The sequence below is a fragment of the Python bivittatus genome, unplaced genomic scaffold (genome assembly GCF_059951505.1).
Source record: "Python bivittatus isolate LINGU-HERP-01145 unplaced genomic scaffold, Pbiv_v1 ctg000480_np1212, whole genome shotgun sequence".
Taxonomy (NCBI): Eukaryota; Metazoa; Chordata; class Lepidosauria; order Squamata; family Pythonidae; genus Python; species Python bivittatus.
Window position 1 is genome coordinate 84,538,611 of NW_028277075.1, and position 21,279 is coordinate 84,559,889.

Consider the following 21,279-nt stretch of genomic DNA (forward strand, 5'->3'; position numbering starts at 1 on the left):
CTTCTTAAAAAGAAACATGATGGAAGTTTAGCTCACTTACACTTTGTGGATTACTGATGGTACAGATTTCTTTATTTTTTCTAAAGCACCGTCTGAACTTCCAAAGTGGGGGAGAGTTATTTAATGTAAAAGTTACAAATGTTAGCAGGAACTGTGTCTCTCTACGAATAAGACTCTGTTTAATTTGACATGACATCTCGGCATGATGCTTTTCTATACATACACGCACAGAAGCACACACACACACGCACCTTTCATATGGAACACTATTTAAATGCCATCTGCTACTGTTCCTGTGCTAAATTAAACCTAAGAATACATTTTACCTCTCCATTTATTCCCAAGTGAGGTTGAAAATGCAGGTGTATAATCAATCTCTGGATCTTGTGACATCTTGTGGTTACTTGTAGATGGACTTGCTCCTAATCCTATCCCTTCAAGGACCTTATGAAGCAATTCTGTTTTTTTCATCCCTCAGGAAAAAATGGAGAGCTTAGAAATAGAAGACTGTAATGTCTGGATTCACCATAAAATACCATGAATGAGGCAGGATGCTTAACTATTGGGGAAAAAAACCTTTTTTTTTTTCTTTCTCAGGCTGTAGAGAAAAGCTTTTTTAGTTGGTTAACCTAGCAGTTCTGGGAACAGCAGGAGGAGAGTGTAAAACTTTGCTCCATACACCATGTCTCCAGTCTAAATTGGCTCCTGTTAAAATTGTTATTAACTCAGGATTAAGTGAAAGGTGTGGTTGTGTGCATTTTGGACAGGGCTTTATTTTAGTAGCTATGCTTAGGTCTATACACGTATTTAGATTCAAAGGGCAATTTGGAGTGTGCATGGGCATATGTGTGGTCTCTGTTAGATACACCTTAAAAAGAGTTGCATCTTTTCCTTCTCTCACGAGGCTGCCTTCCACAGCAGGTGCGCCATCCTGGGAAAGGATTATTCAGTTTAAGTGTTCCCACTAGGTGTTAGGTGCGTATCAATGCACTCTCCAAATAACATTTTTCACTTCAAATTTGGATTGAATTTGAATTCCATACTACAGATGGAAATTGGTTTAACCTTAGAAGAGGCTGTGCAGATGTTAAGAAAGCATTAGGGGTGTGCGAAACATTTTGACCTTGAAGTGCTCTGACATCGTAATTACCGTTTCAGAATGTTCTGGGTATTAAAAAGGGGTCATTTGAATTTTTGTTTCTAGATCTGAACAGAACATGCCATTCTGTCCTGAGCACGAAACACATGTTTGCTGTTTCAGATCATTGCTCTGAATGTTTTGACTGTTCCCGACATTGCAGTTGAACTGTTTTGTGGCTTATGGTTGATTTGTTTTTTTCCATCCTAGCTAGTACAGCATCAAGGACTTGTCATGTTGTAGTGCTACTAGCTTAGATAGGATGGGGAAAATTTGAGTGTATGTCAGTGGATGGATGGGTTATATGTGCATTGTGTCGTGCTTTTTTTTTGTAGTAGATAGTGCAAAGATATGTACGCATGCATGCTCAATTGTGCTTCACATAAAAAAATGTTAATGCTGTTGAAGCTGTGTACGGTGTTAATTTGGTTAGTTTGCTAAGCTTTGCTGTACATGTACACAATCATGTCTTGCTGATTTTGAGCTTCATGGATTTAAAAATGCATCTGTATATATTGTTGAGCTTTGGTATGTGAATTGTCATAATGTGAATTATATTCATGCAATAAACGAACACCGGAAGACTTTTTTTTTTTTTGGCAGACAGCAGCCATCCCGTACATGCAAGTGAAAACATCAGCAAAGAGCAGCACAGTTGCTTGCACTGGTCAGGTTGTAAAAAAAAGCCTGCAAAATCTAGAACTGAAAAATTGGCCAAGCGAATTATTAAAAAAAACACACACAATCAGAATTTTTTTTAAAATCCTTGTAAAGGAATGTTAAACAAAACAGTATACATGGACTGTGTATGCACCTTCAAGTCAATGCTTACTCCTGGCGACTGCCTGGACAAGTCCCTCCAGTTTTCTTGGCAAGATTTCGGAAGTGGTTTGCCATTGCCTCCTTCCTCAGGCTGAGAGAGAATGACTGGCCCAAGGCCACCCAGCTGGCTTCACGCCTAAGGCAGGACTAGAACTCACTGTCTTCCAGTTTCTAGCCTGGCACCTTAACAGCTAGGCCAAACTGGCTCACCATATAGAGACTAGTGATTGAATTATTCTTCCAGTTAAAATATAACAAGAAGTACTGGAAAAACTTAATAATGACCACTTAGTCTTGCACAATCTCTACATTTAGTGATGCCTCTCCATTTAACGGACATCGTTGAATCAAAAACTTAAAAACATTTTACAGAAGATTAAACCTAGTGGAAAGAGTCACACTAATGCCAGATTGACACTGGAAAGAAATTAGACTTGAGTTTATTAACTAGGAGGCAATATTTTGTCCGTGACAATGATCTCCCCAGATAGCTAGAGATTTCAGTCAGAGCTTATCTTCCAAGTTAATTGCTTTGAAATCATAAAATCTTCATTGGGATGTAATGAGGAACTTATAACAGGTAGTACGCTATAATTCACATGGAAAGAGTTCACTGTTTACAGGAAAATGAAACTTTAGTTACATTATAAATCCACCGGGGAGCATAGTATATGTGTAATTAAAACTGCAAGTGAATATTAACATTGAAATGTTTTTTCTTACATTTATTAAATTATAAAGCATTTCCATTCACAGCCCTGAGTATAACTTAGTATAATTAATTATTGGTCAGCTACCACCAACCCAGATTACAACCTTGGAAACAGACTTGCATCTGAGGCCTACAAACCATAATGGAATGCATGCTTTTAAAGAATTGCATTCTGGATCCCAAGTGCAAATTCAGTTAGATGTTCAGAATGGATTTCTTCATTACACATCGTTTATGACTATGAGTAGGAGAAATGAAGTAGAATGTGATCCTAGTAAGTTATTGTTGCTTAACTGAAAGATGTAGGCAACTTTAAAAAAAGGGATGAAATATACATACAAGGTGTTTCCTCTTTAGTGTCCAATGGCACTATGTAATAAAATATAATACTTTAAATTTCTGTACACTTTTAACACTTCATGAATCCACTATATGTTTGTAATTGAAAGTATCCCCATTTGTGGCATTTGATAAATTTGAGTAACTGTAAATCACCTTAAACAGAGGATAGAAGTGAAGAATAATGGGAACAAAGTAGCCATGTCCATCAATATGCCACTGATTTCTCCCTTGTGGTCATGCTTCCTAATGCACCTTTTCATTTCTTTAAAAAGCCTTCTAATTAAAATAAAGATGAGTTAGCATTCTTGTAAAGTGCACCCTCTTGCACCCTCTTTATTTTGCAAAAATGCCTCTGAATCTCTTAGGGACTCTTAGAAAGTAAAAATGGTTGGCTGCTGCAGCCCAGAGCTTAGCTTGAAAGTCAGAGGGGACAAGACCAAATAATTTCATCAGTCTCCGTTCTTTCCACCAGCACTGTCTGCATTCTCCACGCAAGAGGGCTTGGGACTCTCTCTGACAGCAAGGTAGCCCTCTGAAAACTGAACAGAATTGGGCCAAATTTGGGGGTGGGGAGAGAGAAGTATGAACAAGGACAAAAATAGGTTGGATTCAGGCATGGGGCTGCAAAGAAAAACATTGCAGGGCGGAAAGTTCAATACTCATTTCCTATGAGAGAGGCAGTTGGGTGGCGATTTGGAGTTTTAGCAACTGCTCTTAAGCCCCCTTCCTCCTCTCACCTGGTCACGTGACCCAGAGCAGAGTTCATGCAGCCTGCCTAGTGCACACATACATGAGAGGAGAGGTGAAACATGCACACATAGAGGTGCAAGACATTATTACACAGAAGATAATCCAGATGCTTCCTAAATCTGCTGTTGGTAAAGGGATTGGAAATAATTCCAGAAGCTATGCTCTGCATGGCTTCCCTTCCTTGTTCTTCTGTTAAATGAGTAACAATATTAGGAAGGGAAAATCCCCCAAGTTAACTGTTTTGTGGTAATGCCCACAGTATGTTCTCAGAATTCCCAGTGTACTTTCTGGCCCCTAAAAATAATTGCTAACTTGTTCTCCAATTAATGTTTTCCTGATGACAGCTGTATTCCTATTATGTTCACAGCATACTATCCTGCATGCATATCTAGTTACTTTTACCTTTTCCAAACTAGGAGCAGCTTATGCACACATAATAAGAAACTGATAGGAAACCCGCATTCAAAAAAATTATATTTGTGGTAATTGGCATATAACTATTAATACAAAATCTGCATTGTTAGTGTTCAGGATCAATAGTTTGAAATAGATTATTTATTTATTTATTTATTTATTTAATTTGTATGCTGCCCATCTCCCCCAGATTTAGTTATAAGATTTAGTAATAAGATAAATCATTTATCTGTTTATAACATTTTTTAATAATAGTTTCATTGAAGAAAAAAGTTCTTTTACCCTAAAAATTGTTCACAGTGAACAACAGTCATTGTATTTACCCTAAAGGAAGGTGACTATGAACTTAAGACTAAGAAGAGTAGGAAAAAACTGTACACATATATGCAAAATCCTGTGCAGTCCTCAGCTTTTCTAACTTGTCAGCCAAAATGGCCCTCTCCAGCTAAACACAGTGCTGGAAATTTCCCCCTCAATAAAGAAATATAAGACACTAGCAAATTATTTTATTTTCTCTTTCTGTAAAATGAGGCAGTGGAGTATAGGGCAGTGCTTACTTGAGGTTTTTTACTCCTTGTTCCCTGCATTTTCAGGGTAAAGTCTGCCTTGAGTCGAGGTGATGCCTACCTGAACATATCCATGCTGTTTTCTTACCAACAAAATCAAAGTGGTTTACCATTACCTTCTCCTGGAAGTGCTTCATTGTCTAGTCTACAGTTCAAGGATTTCCTGGTGATCTGTCCAAGTACAAATCAGTTCTGACTTTATTTAGGTTGGCTAGGTGTTACCACCTGCTATGACAGAATATATCTACCGAATGTAACAATGATGAAAACATGGAAAGTATTGTTAAAAACACTCTTCATGAGTAGGAGGAGAGCTTCTATCTGTGTTATTGTGGTAGTTGAGAGCCAGAGTTTCTCAGGGCAGAGATGTCAGTTATGTCAATAGCCAGCAGTTGCCCATCTTCAAGACTGAAGTCCACAATTCACAGCACATTTTCTGGAGAGCCCTGTTTCACTTATTGGACATAAAGCTGCACCTGTTCTTGGTCCATCATCCACAGTGAATGGAGAAGCTTGAGAAGATAAACATCACCGTAGAGCACTATCTCTGTTGCTATATTCACTGCTAGCAAGACAGTTGGCCAGATCTTTTACCCTGAGTGGAGTTTGTGTGTAATAACTTAGTCCAGGCCTTCATATAGTTGTCACTCTCTGAGGCCACACCAAGTTTTGTAGGCCTTGCCTACTCTAGAAGCCTTCCAATTCCTCCAGGAAATTCAGCCAACTTAGCATCTCTTTAAGGAACTGCTAGACCACACCAAGGCCTCCTACAACTGCTCTACTGACATCGGGAACACCCTCTATCACTGTTGGAAAGTTACATCTGGGTTTTTACAGGTTTCTCCCCTCTTCATGAACATCTGAGATGCTGGATACCAAGTTTATTGGACTATTCCCCATAACAGCACAAATCAGTCCTGTGGCTTTTCAACTGCAGCTTCTGACTATATTAACGATGTACCAAGGGTAGTGGTGAATTTGAGCTTTAGAGCTTAGTCAAGCCATATCAAGTTGAATGTTTGTGAACTATTGCCAATGTCTTTATCAGCCTAATTGTTGGGGTGAGAACTTGAAATACTGGAAAAAAATTGCATGGGACAAGCTACCATCTTATGCTACTTCAGCAGTTTGCGTAGGACACAAATGGAGAAGCAATTACTGCAAAGACACTGCCTGTGGACAATACAAAGACAATATATTGTCAGTAGAGTAAATCTAATCTGAAATGATGAGTTAAAAAATTGCATAATTTGTTTGCTGACTGTCCTGAACTGTACTGGGAGAAAATAAATTCTAAGGGCATTGAACTATTGTTTTGATGTAAGAATTCTGAAACTAGTTCCAGATTCTAATATAAAACCAAGCATTCCCAATCAATAAAGCTAAGGATTCTTCAAATCCCAAGATGCTGTGGCAGAACTGTCTGTGTGCAATAAAGGTCTGCTTGCTATTTTGAGGCTTCATTGAACTGGTTATTGTGTTTAAATAGTTGTACCACCTCAGATGATTATGACAGAGGCATGAAACTTTTTTCACTTTGGGGGCTATATTTTATCTAAGTGTGGGAGGCCACATGCCAAAAAAGGATCATTTAATTGATTCAAACTTAATTAAAGCTGTTAATTAAATATAGTTAAAATGTTTACTCTCCTACAAGTTTAATATTTCCCCTTTTTTTTGTTTTTTTGTTTTTTTGCCCCTGAACTTTATTTTTAACAATTTCTGGAGGAGTATTAGTGGTATTTTTAGCTTTGGTGGCTCACAGGCTATGTATGCATGTAATATAATTACAGGTTAGAAAGTTTTTCCACAACTCTCTAGAAAACCTACATATGGATAGTTTATAAGTCAAAGACAAGGTAGACTAAACAGGCCACTTTTCTTTGAGTTTCGTTTTTGTTTGTTTTGTTTTCCTAGTGAAAAAAAAGTATGAGCTTGCCAATAGTAATAGTATCCTCTAGCAGCTTACCATCTCATTGAGAATTAGGCCATAGTAATCTCGTTTCTTAAGTTTTCCAGTGGAATTTCAAATGGTATCTCAGGACAAGAAGAACCCAATTTTAATCAGTTTGATGAAAAATCCCATCAGTGCAGAATATAGCTGAAACAGGTAATTCTCTCTTTCTCAAATAATGTATTAATTAGATATTCACCCTAGTTATATTAGCCAAGATAAAGGTGTTTATTAAATAGACTTTCTCATATAAGGTATGCCCAACTTACTTCCCTAATATAACTTTATTTTATATGTTCCAGCTGAGTTCTAATGCAGAAATGTAAATACATATTCAAATGGACTGCTCTTTAACTTTGCGTGACTAGGGAAATTGTGCTAAAGATTAAAAGCTTTGAACAAGTCTGTCTTGTTTCCATGTGCTTCCTGAATGATAACTATGAGGAAACAACTGAAATTACTAAGATGTCCTGTCTAATTAAATCCTTTCTTACCAACCAATATTGGTAGTATTTACTGCTTAAACTACAGACCTTATATGTGTAAGGTACAATGTAATTTTTTTTTTTAAATGGTAGGGGAAGAACAAAATTGTCAAGCCCGCTACAGGTAGTCCTCAACTTATGACAATTCGTTCAGTGACTGTTTGAAGTTACAACAGTGCTGAAAAATGTGGCTTACGACTGGTGCAGTGCCCCCACAGTCATGTAATCAAAATTTGGGTGCTTGGCAGCCTGCTCGCACTTACGACCACAGGGACACTGCAACTCACCTCACCACCCCTGTGGTTGTAAGTGTGGGCAGGCTGCCAAGCATCCAGATAGGCAACTCACCACCTATCTCCTCCCCTCTCTGCCCTTTTGGTTGCCCTGCACAGTGGCATTCCTCAGCAGTGGCGGCAGTGCTGGTGCTGAATTAGATGTCCGGGGTCTTCAGTCTCAGCCAGCCACCACCATGCTCAAGCCTCTACTTCAGTCCCAGCGCAGCCAGCACTGCTGCTAAGGAGTGCCACCTCAAGCCCCATGGCACAGCCAACCACCCCAGTGCCACAGTGCAAAATCCCAGCTGCCCCACCACCTTGCGCTCCACAGGCTCTGCTACGCCCAGCTGACCTTAACCATCTTCCTCCAGCTGCTGACGAGGCACGCCAGCCTCCCTTACGTGAGGCAGCTGCTGGCCCTGTCAGGCCTTCCTGAGGCCACTTGCACCATTCTCCAAATAGCACGCCCCATTCTTGCAATGCTTTGAAAAGTCTTTGGAAAGTCTTTGGAAAGCTTCTAAGGTCTTCCAAAGCATGAGAATCACGTGCCTGCTATTTTCCAAATAGCATGCCCTCTTCTTGCGATATTTTGGAAAGCATTCGGAAAGCTTCTGAGGTCTTCCAAAGCTATAGTGCATGTGCCAGAAGTGCCCCAGAGAACTGGTTTGCAGACTTCAGCGCATTGGAAGCTGCTGGCCCCTTTGTGAGGTGCTGCAGGAGGAAGGCTGGGCCAAGAGCAAGCAGAGAGCCTGCAGGCAGGCTCTGCCGCCGCTGGGCTCACCTCCACCCCTCGCTGAAGCCTGTAGGCCGGTTTTCCAGGAGCACTTCCAACATGAGCTGCAAGGTGCACACTGCACCTCTGGGAAGCCCGCGTCCCTCTACTTCCTCCAATTCTGCTGCCACCCCAAACAGTGCCTCCCACACAGCCCCCACCTTCACCTGTGGAGCTGTTGCTGGCTCTCCTGCCTCGCCAGGCGATGGAGAGTGCCACACTTCACTGTCCCGCTGCCTCCCCCCAGCCGGACCTGGCAAGCTCCCTTTGGCAGACAAGGGTCCACCACCCTGCCACGCTCACCGCAGCATTCCAGGGCTGCACCCTCACCCAGTGCCTAGATCCCAGGCCAGCAGCAGGAGGAAGAAGATGGCAAAGGTCAGCTGTGAGCAGTGGGGGGCAGCAGGGGTAGGCTGCAGAGTGCAGAGCAGCCAAAAGGGCAGAGTTGGGGGAGATAGACAGGTTGGGGGAGTTGAAGCGAAGGCAAGTGCGGCAGGGCAGGAGAAGCGTGAGGTCCTCACCTAACATCCACACTGTCCTGGCCTAATGACTGCAACTGGGACTACTGGAACTGCAGTTACTAAGCGGTGTGGTCACGTGATGTTTCACCTAATGACCACATTGCCTAGCGATGGAAATTCTGGTTCTAATTGTGGTTGTAAGTTGAGGACTACCTATAGTGAGAGAGAACCATGGAAGATGTGATGGAGGATTCTGAGAAGCTTTAACCTGTTTTATGCTAAAATTTGGGAAAGAATAGACTTAATCTTGTACCCTGTGGTCTGGTTCACACAGAACATTAAGCTGTGGTAGGTGAGTTAGTACCTCATGGTAATAAACGAATAGACCCACATTATGGTAGGTGTGTAAACCAGATCTATATAATTTGTTTTTCCTCAACCATCCATCCCAAATTAATGCTGTGGCAGGACTCTGGGGTCAAGAAAACATTATCTGGCAAGCTTCCCAAAACCATTTTTGTGGATTCCCAATTCTACAGGTATATGGCTCTCTGTGTAGAGAGTATCTATAAAAACAAACCATTAAAACCAAGGATTAGCCCTAACTCTCACAATACTTTCAAAGTTCTAATATAATTATTTTGGAGTGGTTTAAAGGGGAACTGCATGCTAGCCTAGTTTGTGATTCATTTTAGGAGGGTTTTTGTTTCAATAAAATGTTATACTTTGACAATGTAGCAGTTTATTATGTTTTTTTTCAATCCAGCTGTTCGTATAACTGTTAGCTATTTTTGTGAATGATCTTGGCAACATACCTTCAGGTCAAATAATGGGAAAAGGTTGATAAATGCAATTGAAAATATATTCTTTAACTATGTTGCATACTGTATTGTCGAAGGCTTTCACGGCCGGCATACGATGGCTGGTGTGGGTCTTCCGGGCTGTGTGGCCGTGGTCTTGAAGTCTTGTTTCCTAACGTTTCACCAGCACCTGTGACCGGCATCTTCAGAGTGCAGGGGCACAGACAGGAGCAGTTCTCTCTGTGCCCAGGGTGATATGACCCTTTTGTGGGTATTTATAGAGATCTGGGGGGGGGGGGGGAGAGAGAGAACTGCTCCTGTCTGTGCTCCTGCACTCTGAAGATGCCGGTCACAGGTGCTGGCGAAACGTTAGGAAACAAGACTTCAAGACCACGGCCACACAGCCCGGAAGACCCACACCAGCCAACTATGTTGCATACTGCTAATACAGGCAGGTCTCAATTAGTGTGGGTAATGAATTCCACAAAATGGTCATATTATTTGAATTTGCACTATTCAAAGTGTTATTTCTATGGAAAATATGGTAATTGATTCCAGCTCACAGAAATTGGCAATGAAAAATGTTAAACATAAATTTTATATGTATATTGAAATATTACAGTAAAGGATAAAAATACAGTTATAATTTAAATTTATGGTTAAAGTACAGAGTAGTTATGGAAAGTAAAATAAAAACAAAAAATTCTACCGTAGATTCAGGCATTCCAACATCTTATCCTATTTTAGCATTGCTACGACCATGTTCATGTTTAATTACATCAAAATTTTGCTCTAATGTGCTCTAATAATGAGCCTCTTCTTTTTTAAAACTTGTACAGTATTGTTTTCCTCTGATGGAATCTTCCTTTTCTCCATTTTGCGCACACAAAGATTAACAGCATCTAAAACCTCAACTGCATATGCACTAGACTCAATTGTGCACGTGCTAGCCTCACATTAACTGAATTTTGGGTCGCATTAAATGTGACCTGCCTTTATTTACAATTTGCACTAAATCAAATATCGCATTATTTTAACTTGCACTAATTGTGACCTAACTAATAATTCTTCTGATACTTACATTAGTACAACTCTTCCTAGCAGCCCCAGCTATTAGGCCATTTTATGTGGTTGCTTCACCTAATGCTTGCTCAACTGGTCATGACTAAAATTCATTGACATTAGTAGATCAAGTTCTAAATAAATAAGTTCATTAAATATCCTCAATCAGATATGCATGGCTGAGCTCACACATTGGTTTATTTAGACAGATCATGTAGACTTGAAATGGTGTATGAATCCAGCCCTTGTGGTTTGTAAAACTGGTTTATGGCTTAACGCAATATATGAAGAATAACTGCTTAACAAAAACAGTACAAGCTGAGACAGTATTAAGGTCATTGAATGAATTCAGATAAGATTGGCCAACTGATTGTTCAGAACCTCGACCCTAAATATTTCCATTACTGGAATATGTGGCATCACTTACAAAGACGAAAGAGACAATTCTGACAACATTCTGAATCAGAGGGTGATTAATGCAATCTGTTTCATACATGAGGAGGATGTGCTTGCAATCTTTGCCTTCTTCCTGGCGTCTTGTATACATCATGGAAGTGTAGTATAAAAGTCAACAATTGTCAGATGTACATTAGTGCAAACTATCAATTTTCAGTGTAGCATTTCTGTACACACTGTGAAAAGTCAGTCACAGATTTTCAAGAATGAAAGTTAAGGAGTAAAGACACCCCTTCTAGTTTTAAGTATGTGCAACTTGTTTTGAGAGTTCTTTGAGACTGATGGACTGTGTGACTTGTGATTAGGTAATAAACATATCACATGTAAGAAGAATCAGAGGAATTGAAGGAATTTGTTTCTACATCAGATTAGCTGAATTCAGTGAATCATAAGTTAATGTTCTGCTTCATTTGTTGTACCACAGAGGAAAAGCTTGTTAGGCAAAGTAGCTTTGCATGGTCCTTTTGTAACACTGTACATTATACAAAGTCTTTGTACACTCCTTTACTTTGCTCTTTGGCTTAGGAGCCTATACTAAGAACTGGGAGTAGAGTAATCCTAACTATGTATCCAACAGGAAGTCTTGCACCATCAACGCAGGATCAACAATAGCCTTTCTACTACTCAGCTAATCAGTGAACTGATTAGAATATTGTCTTTTTATTTTATATATGGACTGTTGTTTTAAGCAACTCAGAATAATGAGTAATAATGGTAGGTGCTCCTGAAATGAATACATTTGTACAAAGTTATAAAATTATGGACAGTTTCAAAATGAACTCCGAAAGATTCAAAATCATGATCATAATTTGCTTGCTAAAGTGATAATAAATCAACCACTGCATCAGATAATTAATATGTCTTTATTTGATGCAGTGATAACGATGCAATAAAACTTCAGTTTAATGGACTATTAGGGAGAAAGCATGTCCACTAAATCCAAAATTTCATTAAATAAATTTGATGTAATTTACATATTTTACATATGTTTTGTCATTTACTATTACGTAACTGAATTTTTACACAGAGGATGTAAACTGATGCAAATTTTATTTAATAGCAGTAATTTTATACCACCCATAACACTAGACTCCAGAAGGTGTAAAATACATAAAAATAACCCATACAATAAAACATCTTAAAACCCTTTCACTCAGACAAAGTAAAATAGCCCCTCCCCCAACTTACTGAAGCATTTTGGGTAAGAAATAGCAGTAGGCTGTTATCATTGAACTTTGAAAGCCCAACGTAATAAAATTGCTTTCACAGCCTTGCAAATGTCAATAATGAGAGGGACAGGCATGCTTTGGCAGGTAAGATATCAAGGCTACCACAAAGGCCGATCATCAAAGGCTCTTGCATGTCCAGGGGAATGGGATCTTGTGCAGAACCCTTCTAGGTGAACTGATAGGATGGGCAGAATCCTTTTGGAGAAGGTAGTTGCCATTAACAAAAAAATGTAAAAAGATCAATTGCAGTAATTACACAAATTGACACATAAATTGTCCAGATTGCTTTGGAATATAACAAGTGTCACCTGTTGTTTGAAGGTAAAGCTCAAGCTAAAATTTTGTCTCTGTATCCAAAATCTGCTGAATGCAGGTCTGTAAAATCAAGATTTTACTATACTCATCCATAAGAGATACCTTTGAACCATTTTATCATATTTTTATCATATAACAATACAGGTGAGCTGGGTAGCCATCTTATTTTTCATACAGGACATTTTAAGTGTTCTTGAAAGTAAGTGGCATATGCATGTGAACTTCTCTCTGGATATTACTTCTTAATGTAATTTAATGTAGCAATAATTATGATTTGTTCCACAATGGCTGAGGTTCAAATATCAGACTTCATAGAGTCAAAACCAAACAAACCACATTTGAGTTTAAAGCGGTGTATGAAACAATCACTACAATCAAGTGGAGTAGTGGAATTTTTCAATCTAAAAATTGCATTTTCATAACCAGGGATGATATCTGGGATATAAGGATGAGATAGCTTTGGGACATCTGACAGTGTGGTTAAGCTTAAAGATCTTGCCTAGGTCAGGTGCTGCTGAAGTTTACAATTACTAAGATAAAATCCCAAGTTAATGAGCAATCTTGATACAGAATTTAATCCTTTTTTACTAGCTGAGATTGAAATTAAAATAAGTAGCTTGTCAATATGAGAATACAGCATTCTTTTGTACATTTGATTCAAAACTTGTAAATGTTTTTAGCAGACTCTTACCTATTCTGCTGCATTTAAACCTTAATTAAATGAAAAAATGTACACAGTATTGTTATTTTCTTGTTTTACAACAGGTTTTCTGTAGGAAAGAATACACACCCACCCAATTTCCAGTTGATTCAAAGGAGCAGTTGTTAATGATGTTGCTTTTATCCATATGTTCTCTTAGCAGCTAAGGGCCTAACACATGCTCCATTGTTTTTGCAGAGTATCATTTTCATTTATTGGTTCCCAAGTTGGGTTATGAACAGCCTTTCCATTACAACTGTCAATTAAACAAAATCTTTTTTGGAAGCGTGGTCACCTAATCTAGGGCCAGCAGCAGCCCCTACAAAGCAAGTAAAAAAGAAGTTGGATACATGTAAGCATTTTTCTGAATGGGCTCTGTCTTTTAGACTGATGATACATTATTACAAATCAAGTATGAGAGCAGTTTACAAGCTGGAAGCTTTGCAAGAACAAGTGTATTTCCTGAAAGCTGATGTGGAAATGGTAGATTGAACTCCTAAGTGCCTTGCAGTAGCTGTGCATAAAATGTAAAGACTGTATAATAAATTCTGTAGAATTAGTAATACAGCCTATCCTGGATTAGCAAAGAGTAGTTTACATATTTTGCTAAGCCATGGTTTGCTTAATGACAGTTGGCTAAATATTTGAAGCCACAAACTATGGTTTATAAATCACAGTGGCTGGATTCAGACATCTCCCCATGCAAGCACAAACAGTTTATGCTGCTGGCAACTGCTACATTTGGACATTATGCTAAACAATGTGGTTTGTTTGTTTATGGTTTATCATAGCATATTATGTGAGCAGCCATTATGGTTTGTAAAGTAACCATGGTTAATAGCACAGTATGCTGGGAGAATCTAGTCACAGAGCAACATACTGCATGGCTTCTTACCCTTTGGTTTCACTAAGACTTTTCATAATAGGATGGGAAGGGCTGGTTTCTTTTTAGTAGCTGGTTGACCTTAATGACTTCATTGCATCATGTCATGCAGCTGAGTAGTGCTGTTAGGTAAGCAAAGGATGAATGAAGGAGGGAGGATTCCTGTGACTCATAATTGCAAGGCACTAGGCCAAATTCTTGTGCAGATTCCTTTCTGTGTGCCTTTTCCTAGCTACAGATAAGGTTGACAAGAGCAGGTAGTTGTTCATAGATGTCACTTACCCACTCCTCCAAATTCTTTCCTTCATTCCATCATTTTCTGCAGGTGTGTATTCTTTCAGAGAGATTACAGGAATATGCTTCAGAAAAAGTGGTTAATTTCTCTGCTTGGTTACTTTAATCATTACTGAGGCTTAAGGTGAAGCAGTAGAGATGGGATTTAAGTCTATAATAGCAACAGTTTCCTAAGGAGAAAAGTTAGTAAGTTCATAAAGGAACATTTTGTCATACTCCTGAACTACTTTACATCTGGGACTTTCCTGTATAATCTGGGAGGGAGGGATACACTTCCAGTATCAATTCATGTGCCATATATGGTTCCTGAATCCATATCATGTGGCTCTCAGTTTTAAAAACTTCAGGGTCAATTTTTAGTGGAAAACGTCTGAGAACCAGAGGTGCAATTTCCTGCCAGGTTTTGGCAGCAAATAACTTTTTAAAAGATGCTGAGTCTTTGCTTAACCTTTGCAAAGCAACAGTGAAGTCCTTGCCCACTTTAATAATATCACTTCACGACAGTCCTCCTCACTGTCCAAAAAGTATAATTAAAGAAAAGAGTGCAGGCTGTAGTTGCCAAAGATAGCGCTTGTCCCTTTCTCAACAGACACTGCTTGCTTCAGAAGTTTGCAGTCCTTAAAGCTTCTCTAGTTCTTACTGGTTTCGTGATGTGTCTCAAAACTACTTTTTAAATTTCCAAGAGTAATTCCTTGAATCTCAAGGGATGGTTGCACTTTGTATTTTAGTTTGATTTCATCTTCAGATAGACCTAAGGCACAGAAAAAAAACATTGTAGTCCATAAGAGCACAGATGACATTTGGGGTTTCTGTTTTTTCTGTAGTACAACATACAAGAGATAAAACATAAAAAGATGAGAAATATGCCACCAGTCCTAACCTATTGTGTAATATTCAGTTCTGCTTATTTTAGTTTCACTGATTTAAGAAAACCAAGAGTGCTATATATTTGGAGTATATAAGAAAATTGTCTTGATTGTTTCTGTAACCCTAAGCCTTTTCACACTTCTTCCTCTTCACTGAAGATGCTGCAATAGTCTCATACAGGTGACACCTTTGCTCTTCTACTCGGCTGGAGTCTTGTCTTTGGACTGACAACAGGTTCCATCTCAGATAACAAATACTTGTGATTAAGGACGTGTTTGCTAAAAGTTACTGATTCTACAAAAGAAAATGGCAGTGTTTACATATCATGATGTGGTGTGTTTGGTATGGTTTGGATTTAGTATGTTATATTAACCCAGATATTCTGATTTCTAAACTTTGATTTATGGCACAACATTGTAAGCGAACCATTGCAGTTTGTTCAACAAACTATTGTCAAAACAAAAAGTGGCTTAGTGCCGTGTTATGAATTTAACTGTAGAATTGAACCAGAATGATCAACCATCATTAGAGCAGACCCATCTAAATTCATGAGATTACTCGGTACAGTTGCATCTAGATCAAGCCCGTTGTTTTTCTATTTTAGTATTAGTCTATCTTCTAGACTTTTAATTTGTGAAAATGTGCAAGACAAACTCCTTTCTGGAATGAGAAGTAGAGAGTATTTGCATGATTTACTGTATGCTGTTTTGACCATGTTCCTTTGGATCTGTTTGCTTGCTCAGTCAAAGACCTAAGTCAAGACAAGTGTTGCAGATGAGCATTATGTTTTAACAAGGGCTGTCTAGTCAGTCCCCCCCCCCAAAAAAGGAAATCTTTCATGTTAATCCTATAATCATATTCACTGGGTTTACTAGGGCGGGAAATTCTTTTACAGGAATGCTTAGATTGTAAAACTTTTTTATTGACTTAGACAATCTGGATGAAGGAAACTAAACATTAGAATCAAGCAAGCTTTCTATTCCTTTCTGGATCAAAGTAATTGCAGGTTTGCAAACTGTCAAATTCTAAAATGCAGTGTCTTTTATATTTAGTCTATTTCTATTTGGGGTACCTGTATGTGTTTTTTGGAAGTTTACAATTTCTAGTTCCTCCTTGAAATAGACAGTTTATGGCTTAGATTTGTGAATTGCATCATTGTAAAAATGAAGATCCTTTAGACCTGACTATTCTGGTCTATCATTCAGTGAATAGAGTACTCCAGAGATAGATTACTTAATCAGGCAGAATAATCCATAGATATTGATGAAGTCTTCAGCTCTTTGTAGATTTGGAAGCTAAAAGTAAAGATACTTTTATATGAGAATTCTGTATAAAGCAGAAACATGGAAAGCAGATCCAGAGCTCTGCATTTCAGTATTAGTAGTGTCAGTCATCAGTGTACGTAGCTGCATTAAATTTAAATTGTTGAAAGGCTCATTGGGCCTTTTAAACAAAAGACACCCTTTGGAAGGAACTTTTCTCTCACCACTTTTCCTGGCTCCTGAGTTCAGGCCCTGTAAAGGGACTGTTACCTTATTTATTTATTTATTTATTTAATCATATTTTTATAGCTTTTACCGAACAGGTAAAATTGACAGGCGTTTAGCCAGTTCCTTTTTTCTCTTCAAGGTGGGATAAACTGGTTTGCAAAATTACTAAGCTTTCTTGTATCTTGGGTTTTTTCCCCCCTCTTTTGTATGGAGTGAGGTTATGGAGTTTTTAAAATTTCTGCAGCCCTGGGCAGTGATTTCTGCTCCTTACTCATATTTCTGAATCAGCAGAAGAAGATTGTGGATTGCCTTCAAACGGTTTCAAAGGGTTTGGGGAGTGAAAACAGAAGTAGTGGGAAGGGGGGATTCTCTATATTTCCTTGACTTTGCTATAATCACACATTCTGCTGAGGCAAAATGTGATTTGCTTCTTTATGGGTTAGCATGATCCCGGCCAATGTTTTATTCAACAGACTATGGGTAACCATGATGCCTGAAACATGTCTAATTATAAATGAATTTATCTTCAAAAAGTCATTGGTCAACAAATTGGCGAGTGATGTTACAGAATTGGAACCCCAATTCAGGCCAAGAAGCAACACAGAACTTTGCATTCCTTTCTGCTGCTGTACTTGTTGCCTTGGTCCGCTCATCTGTAATTTTGCTGCTGTTTGTTAGTGGCAGATGTGCCATCTATGTCTTTTACCCATGCTGTGTTGTTTTACAGCACTTTGGGCTTTTTCCATTCCTTTTCATACTTTCCAGAACTGTGTTAGAACTCTTTGTTAAGCCATAAAGCTCTAGCATAGCCACAGAATGACCCCCTCCCAAGACAGCTGGAATCTCCACTTGGGCATAACTGAGCCTCAGTAAGTGAGTTAGAGAATTAAGGATGGGAGCTCTTTTTCTTTTTATTCCTATCAGATTTTCTGTATTTTGGGAGGCATATGCTGAATTGAGAGTTGCTTCTGCATGGGGAAGTTGGCTTTTATTTTTATTTTTTGAATGCTGAGTGTTCATTGGAGCCTGCCTCTTGTATATTTAAAAGTAGCAGAACTACTGCATTATAGTTTTCTGGGTGAGAAGCTTAATATTTATTTTTATTGGTAAGAATTGCGTTTGGGTTCATTTGTTTTAATTCTGGCTTGGAAAAAGATTCCCATCCTGTTTTGAATGGCAGAGACTCTTTGAAACTTTTTAAGTCCCTTTGGAATTAGGAACTGTATTACGGCCCTGTTGTTAAGAGCATTTCAATGTTAAGGCTCAGTCTAATTGACTGTTTTCAAAAAGAAATCTAACCTTAGACTCTAGGTGTTCCACAAATACCGTTTAGCAATGAGCGAGACTAAAATTGTCAGACGTCTAATCAAACTTTAATGGAAGTATACATTCCTACCTGAAGTTTAAGTTTGGAATCAGTCTGCTTTTAAACTTTGAACTGCCATTAAGCATTTATTGTTGTATGTAACATATTCAGATGTTCATCTGTTTGCCTGTTCTTGACATTCTCACCTTAATCAGATCAGGAGTGCTCTGGTTCATCTCCTCTGCCCTTGGTGGGTTCCTTCCTTCTGCACAGCAGCAAGAAGAGCCAAGAAAGATCTGTGTGTACCTCGGGAAGAAGTGATCTGGTGTTCCCATTTAAAATCGGCATCTCGCATGAATCTCACTGGAAATGAAATATTTGCTTAGATTTTTTTTTTTTTTAAACCCAAATCTCCAAGGTTAATAGAAATGGCCAGAGCTTTGAATGTGCAGAAAATGCCTAACTCTGCTTGATCTTGTCATTTTAGATGCTTCCAGTGTGAACCAGAGCTTGTTGAAATGTTCACAATGGACATATGCTTAATCAAAGTCTTTTAAGGATTCTGTAATGTAGCCATTCTAAAGTGTTTTAACAATTGATTATATAAGAAAAGCTCTAATAGTATTAAACTGTCTTTCACCAATGTCATTTTGGGTACTTTTACTGATTCGTGCATGTACATGGTTGATTTGGTTTTCAAGTGAACATTGAAAATATGAAGATTGGAACATCAGAATATCAGCATAACCAACAATTACTAAAAGGTTCTTAACAGTTTTGTATGCTGAAGAAATAGAAGAGGATTCTCAAAACTCATCTGGAATTTTCAGTAATGTCTTATTTGGACTTTCTGCAGGATATAAACCTTCAGTATGACTCTTGTCCGTGTTGTGAACAAACACACACACCTTTCACAATGTAAAAGGCATTTTGACACTATGATATTCTCATGCACTAGCTGTTCCCCTATATATTTTTTTCTTCTTACGGTTGCTCTTTTGTCATATATTTTTGAAAAGTCACTATGTAGATTCACCAGAACAAAGCTATAGGATTACCTAAATAGATGTTCTTGTATTTAAGACAGGTAGTTGAGAGGTGACCATTTCCAATGTAGTTACTATATTTTCTAAAAACTTACTGACTATTGCAAAAATTCATCATCTTGGTCTTAGTGTGACATGCACAAAGCAAGAAATATTTATATTTAACCTCCACATTGAACTGTGTATACCCTAACGTAGACACTGGATTTCTCTATTTTGAGGACTCTTCTGAATTCCCTAACATAACAAATACAGTTCTTTTTCACTCAGTGAAATGTGCTTCTGATTTGCCTGTTTGAGAGGAAGTCTGTGCTCAAATGGAAATTCAGTGTGCTTAAAGAGCACTGGGATATAATGCTGCTGCTATTTAAGTCGCAACCAGTATTTTTACGGCATGCGAGTTTCATTTAAGTTTATTCTTATTTTTGGCTGCAAAAACAGGAGCAGGCTTAAGACTTAAAAAGTCTTTGGGCTTTTTAACATTTCTGAAAGAAGTTGGCTCATTTTATATGACCTCCTCTTGTACTTTCATTTGGAGAAGTGAAAACAGGAAAAAAAACCCTCAGTGCAAATTAGCTAATCTTGTTCATCATATATTGTGTGCAGCTACTAAGCGAGGCAACTTCTTTTCAAGTTTTTCAAGAACATTGCATAAATTGCATTTTTTAACTCAACCAGTTTCAAAGGTTTTACAAATGGTATACGTTTCTAGAAATCATATGGATAATAAAATTAGTTGCGGGCATTGAAACCACAGCCCTCTCCACTTTTCCTCATATTTCTTTTTGCTGTGTTGAAGGTTATGTTAGACAAGTAAGCATGCCCAAAGTATACCTCACATGTTTTATGTACTAAAAGAAAATTGGGATGAGAAAGTGTCTGTAAATTCAACCTTTAAAAGGTTTAAGGAACTATTGATTAGTTCCTTAAAAACTTCATAAACTAGAAATGATAAGTGATTGTGAATAATAAGAATTTGTCTTTCAGTCATATTTTCAGAAGGCCAGGTTGATAATTTGATAAGTGCATTGTCCATCCAATAATATGTTGCTAAATGCATAGCTTGCTATGGAACTGTAGTGGGCAATAGTTTTGTTCAGAAGCATAAGGTCATGAAATTATACTGAGTAGAATGATGGGATCCTAGTTTTTTCTCGCTAGAACTGGAGATTGAGACAAATAAAAACTTTTCTCCAACTTGCAAGTCTAGCTTGATTTACAGTAGGCCTCCTATACTGATGAACAAAGCTCTATTGTGCAGAGATGCCAATTCAGCAGCTTGCCAGGCATTCAGAGGCTGGCATTTATTTTGGTGTTTTAGTAAACTCCAAAACAGTGACTGCTCATTTTAACCAGTTGATCCAAATGGCATGGCAAAACATAGTTGAGATTTTCCCAAAGTATAACACTTCTTCCAGGGAGAAATCCTGGTGAACATACAATGGATTAAAGGGCTTTCTGTAAAATTGGAGGAGGGGAAAGAATAAAACAGATAAAATTATCTTCAGAGTGATAAATAAGCAATCTTAGAATTTGTTGACTCTGATAATAATTTGGATTTTTCTATTTCTACCTTCTGCTTCTAAGTCATGTGGCTTAGATAACATAGTGGAACCATTTTCAGCCGTTGCTTATCTTTTGTCTAGTTTAATGCTGCTTTGCGTGCATAAACAGGATGAAAATAACAGTGGTAGGAAAATAACTAGAATCAGTTATTCTTACATTTGATCAGCTCTAGGTGACTTCTACTGTTTTTGCAGAAAAACCAAACTTCCTATAGCAAAGATACAAGTAGACACAAGCTGTTCTTTCTTTCAGCAGGAAAAGTACTTACACTGTGAACTTAAGAAGTCTCCATAGTTCCCTTGTTGAAAACTTATTTTCTGAATGTATTAATGCCAAGTATATCAGACAATAAAAAAAAAAAGATTGAGAGTGTTCTACAAGTAGAAAACAGAAAAGCGTGGGGGGGGGAGTCATCTATAAAATGAGAAATGAACTGAGTACATTGAATGCAGATCTGGTGTAGCACGTACTCTTCTAATTTTAACCCTTGTCAACAAATTGCAGGCACTATTTTCAGAAAGAATTATTAAGCCTAAAACAGACTGTTGCTTAGCATCCTTATTCTCTTGTTCTG

General features: G+C 38.2%; 1 protein-coding gene across 5 annotated transcripts in view; it reads left to right on the plus strand.

Annotated features, from left to right (window-relative positions):
* Positions 1 to 21,279, plus strand: part of KALRN (kalirin RhoGEF kinase) — a 543,871-nt gene that overhangs the window by 461,260 nt on the left and 61,332 nt on the right. The window lies entirely within an intron of this gene.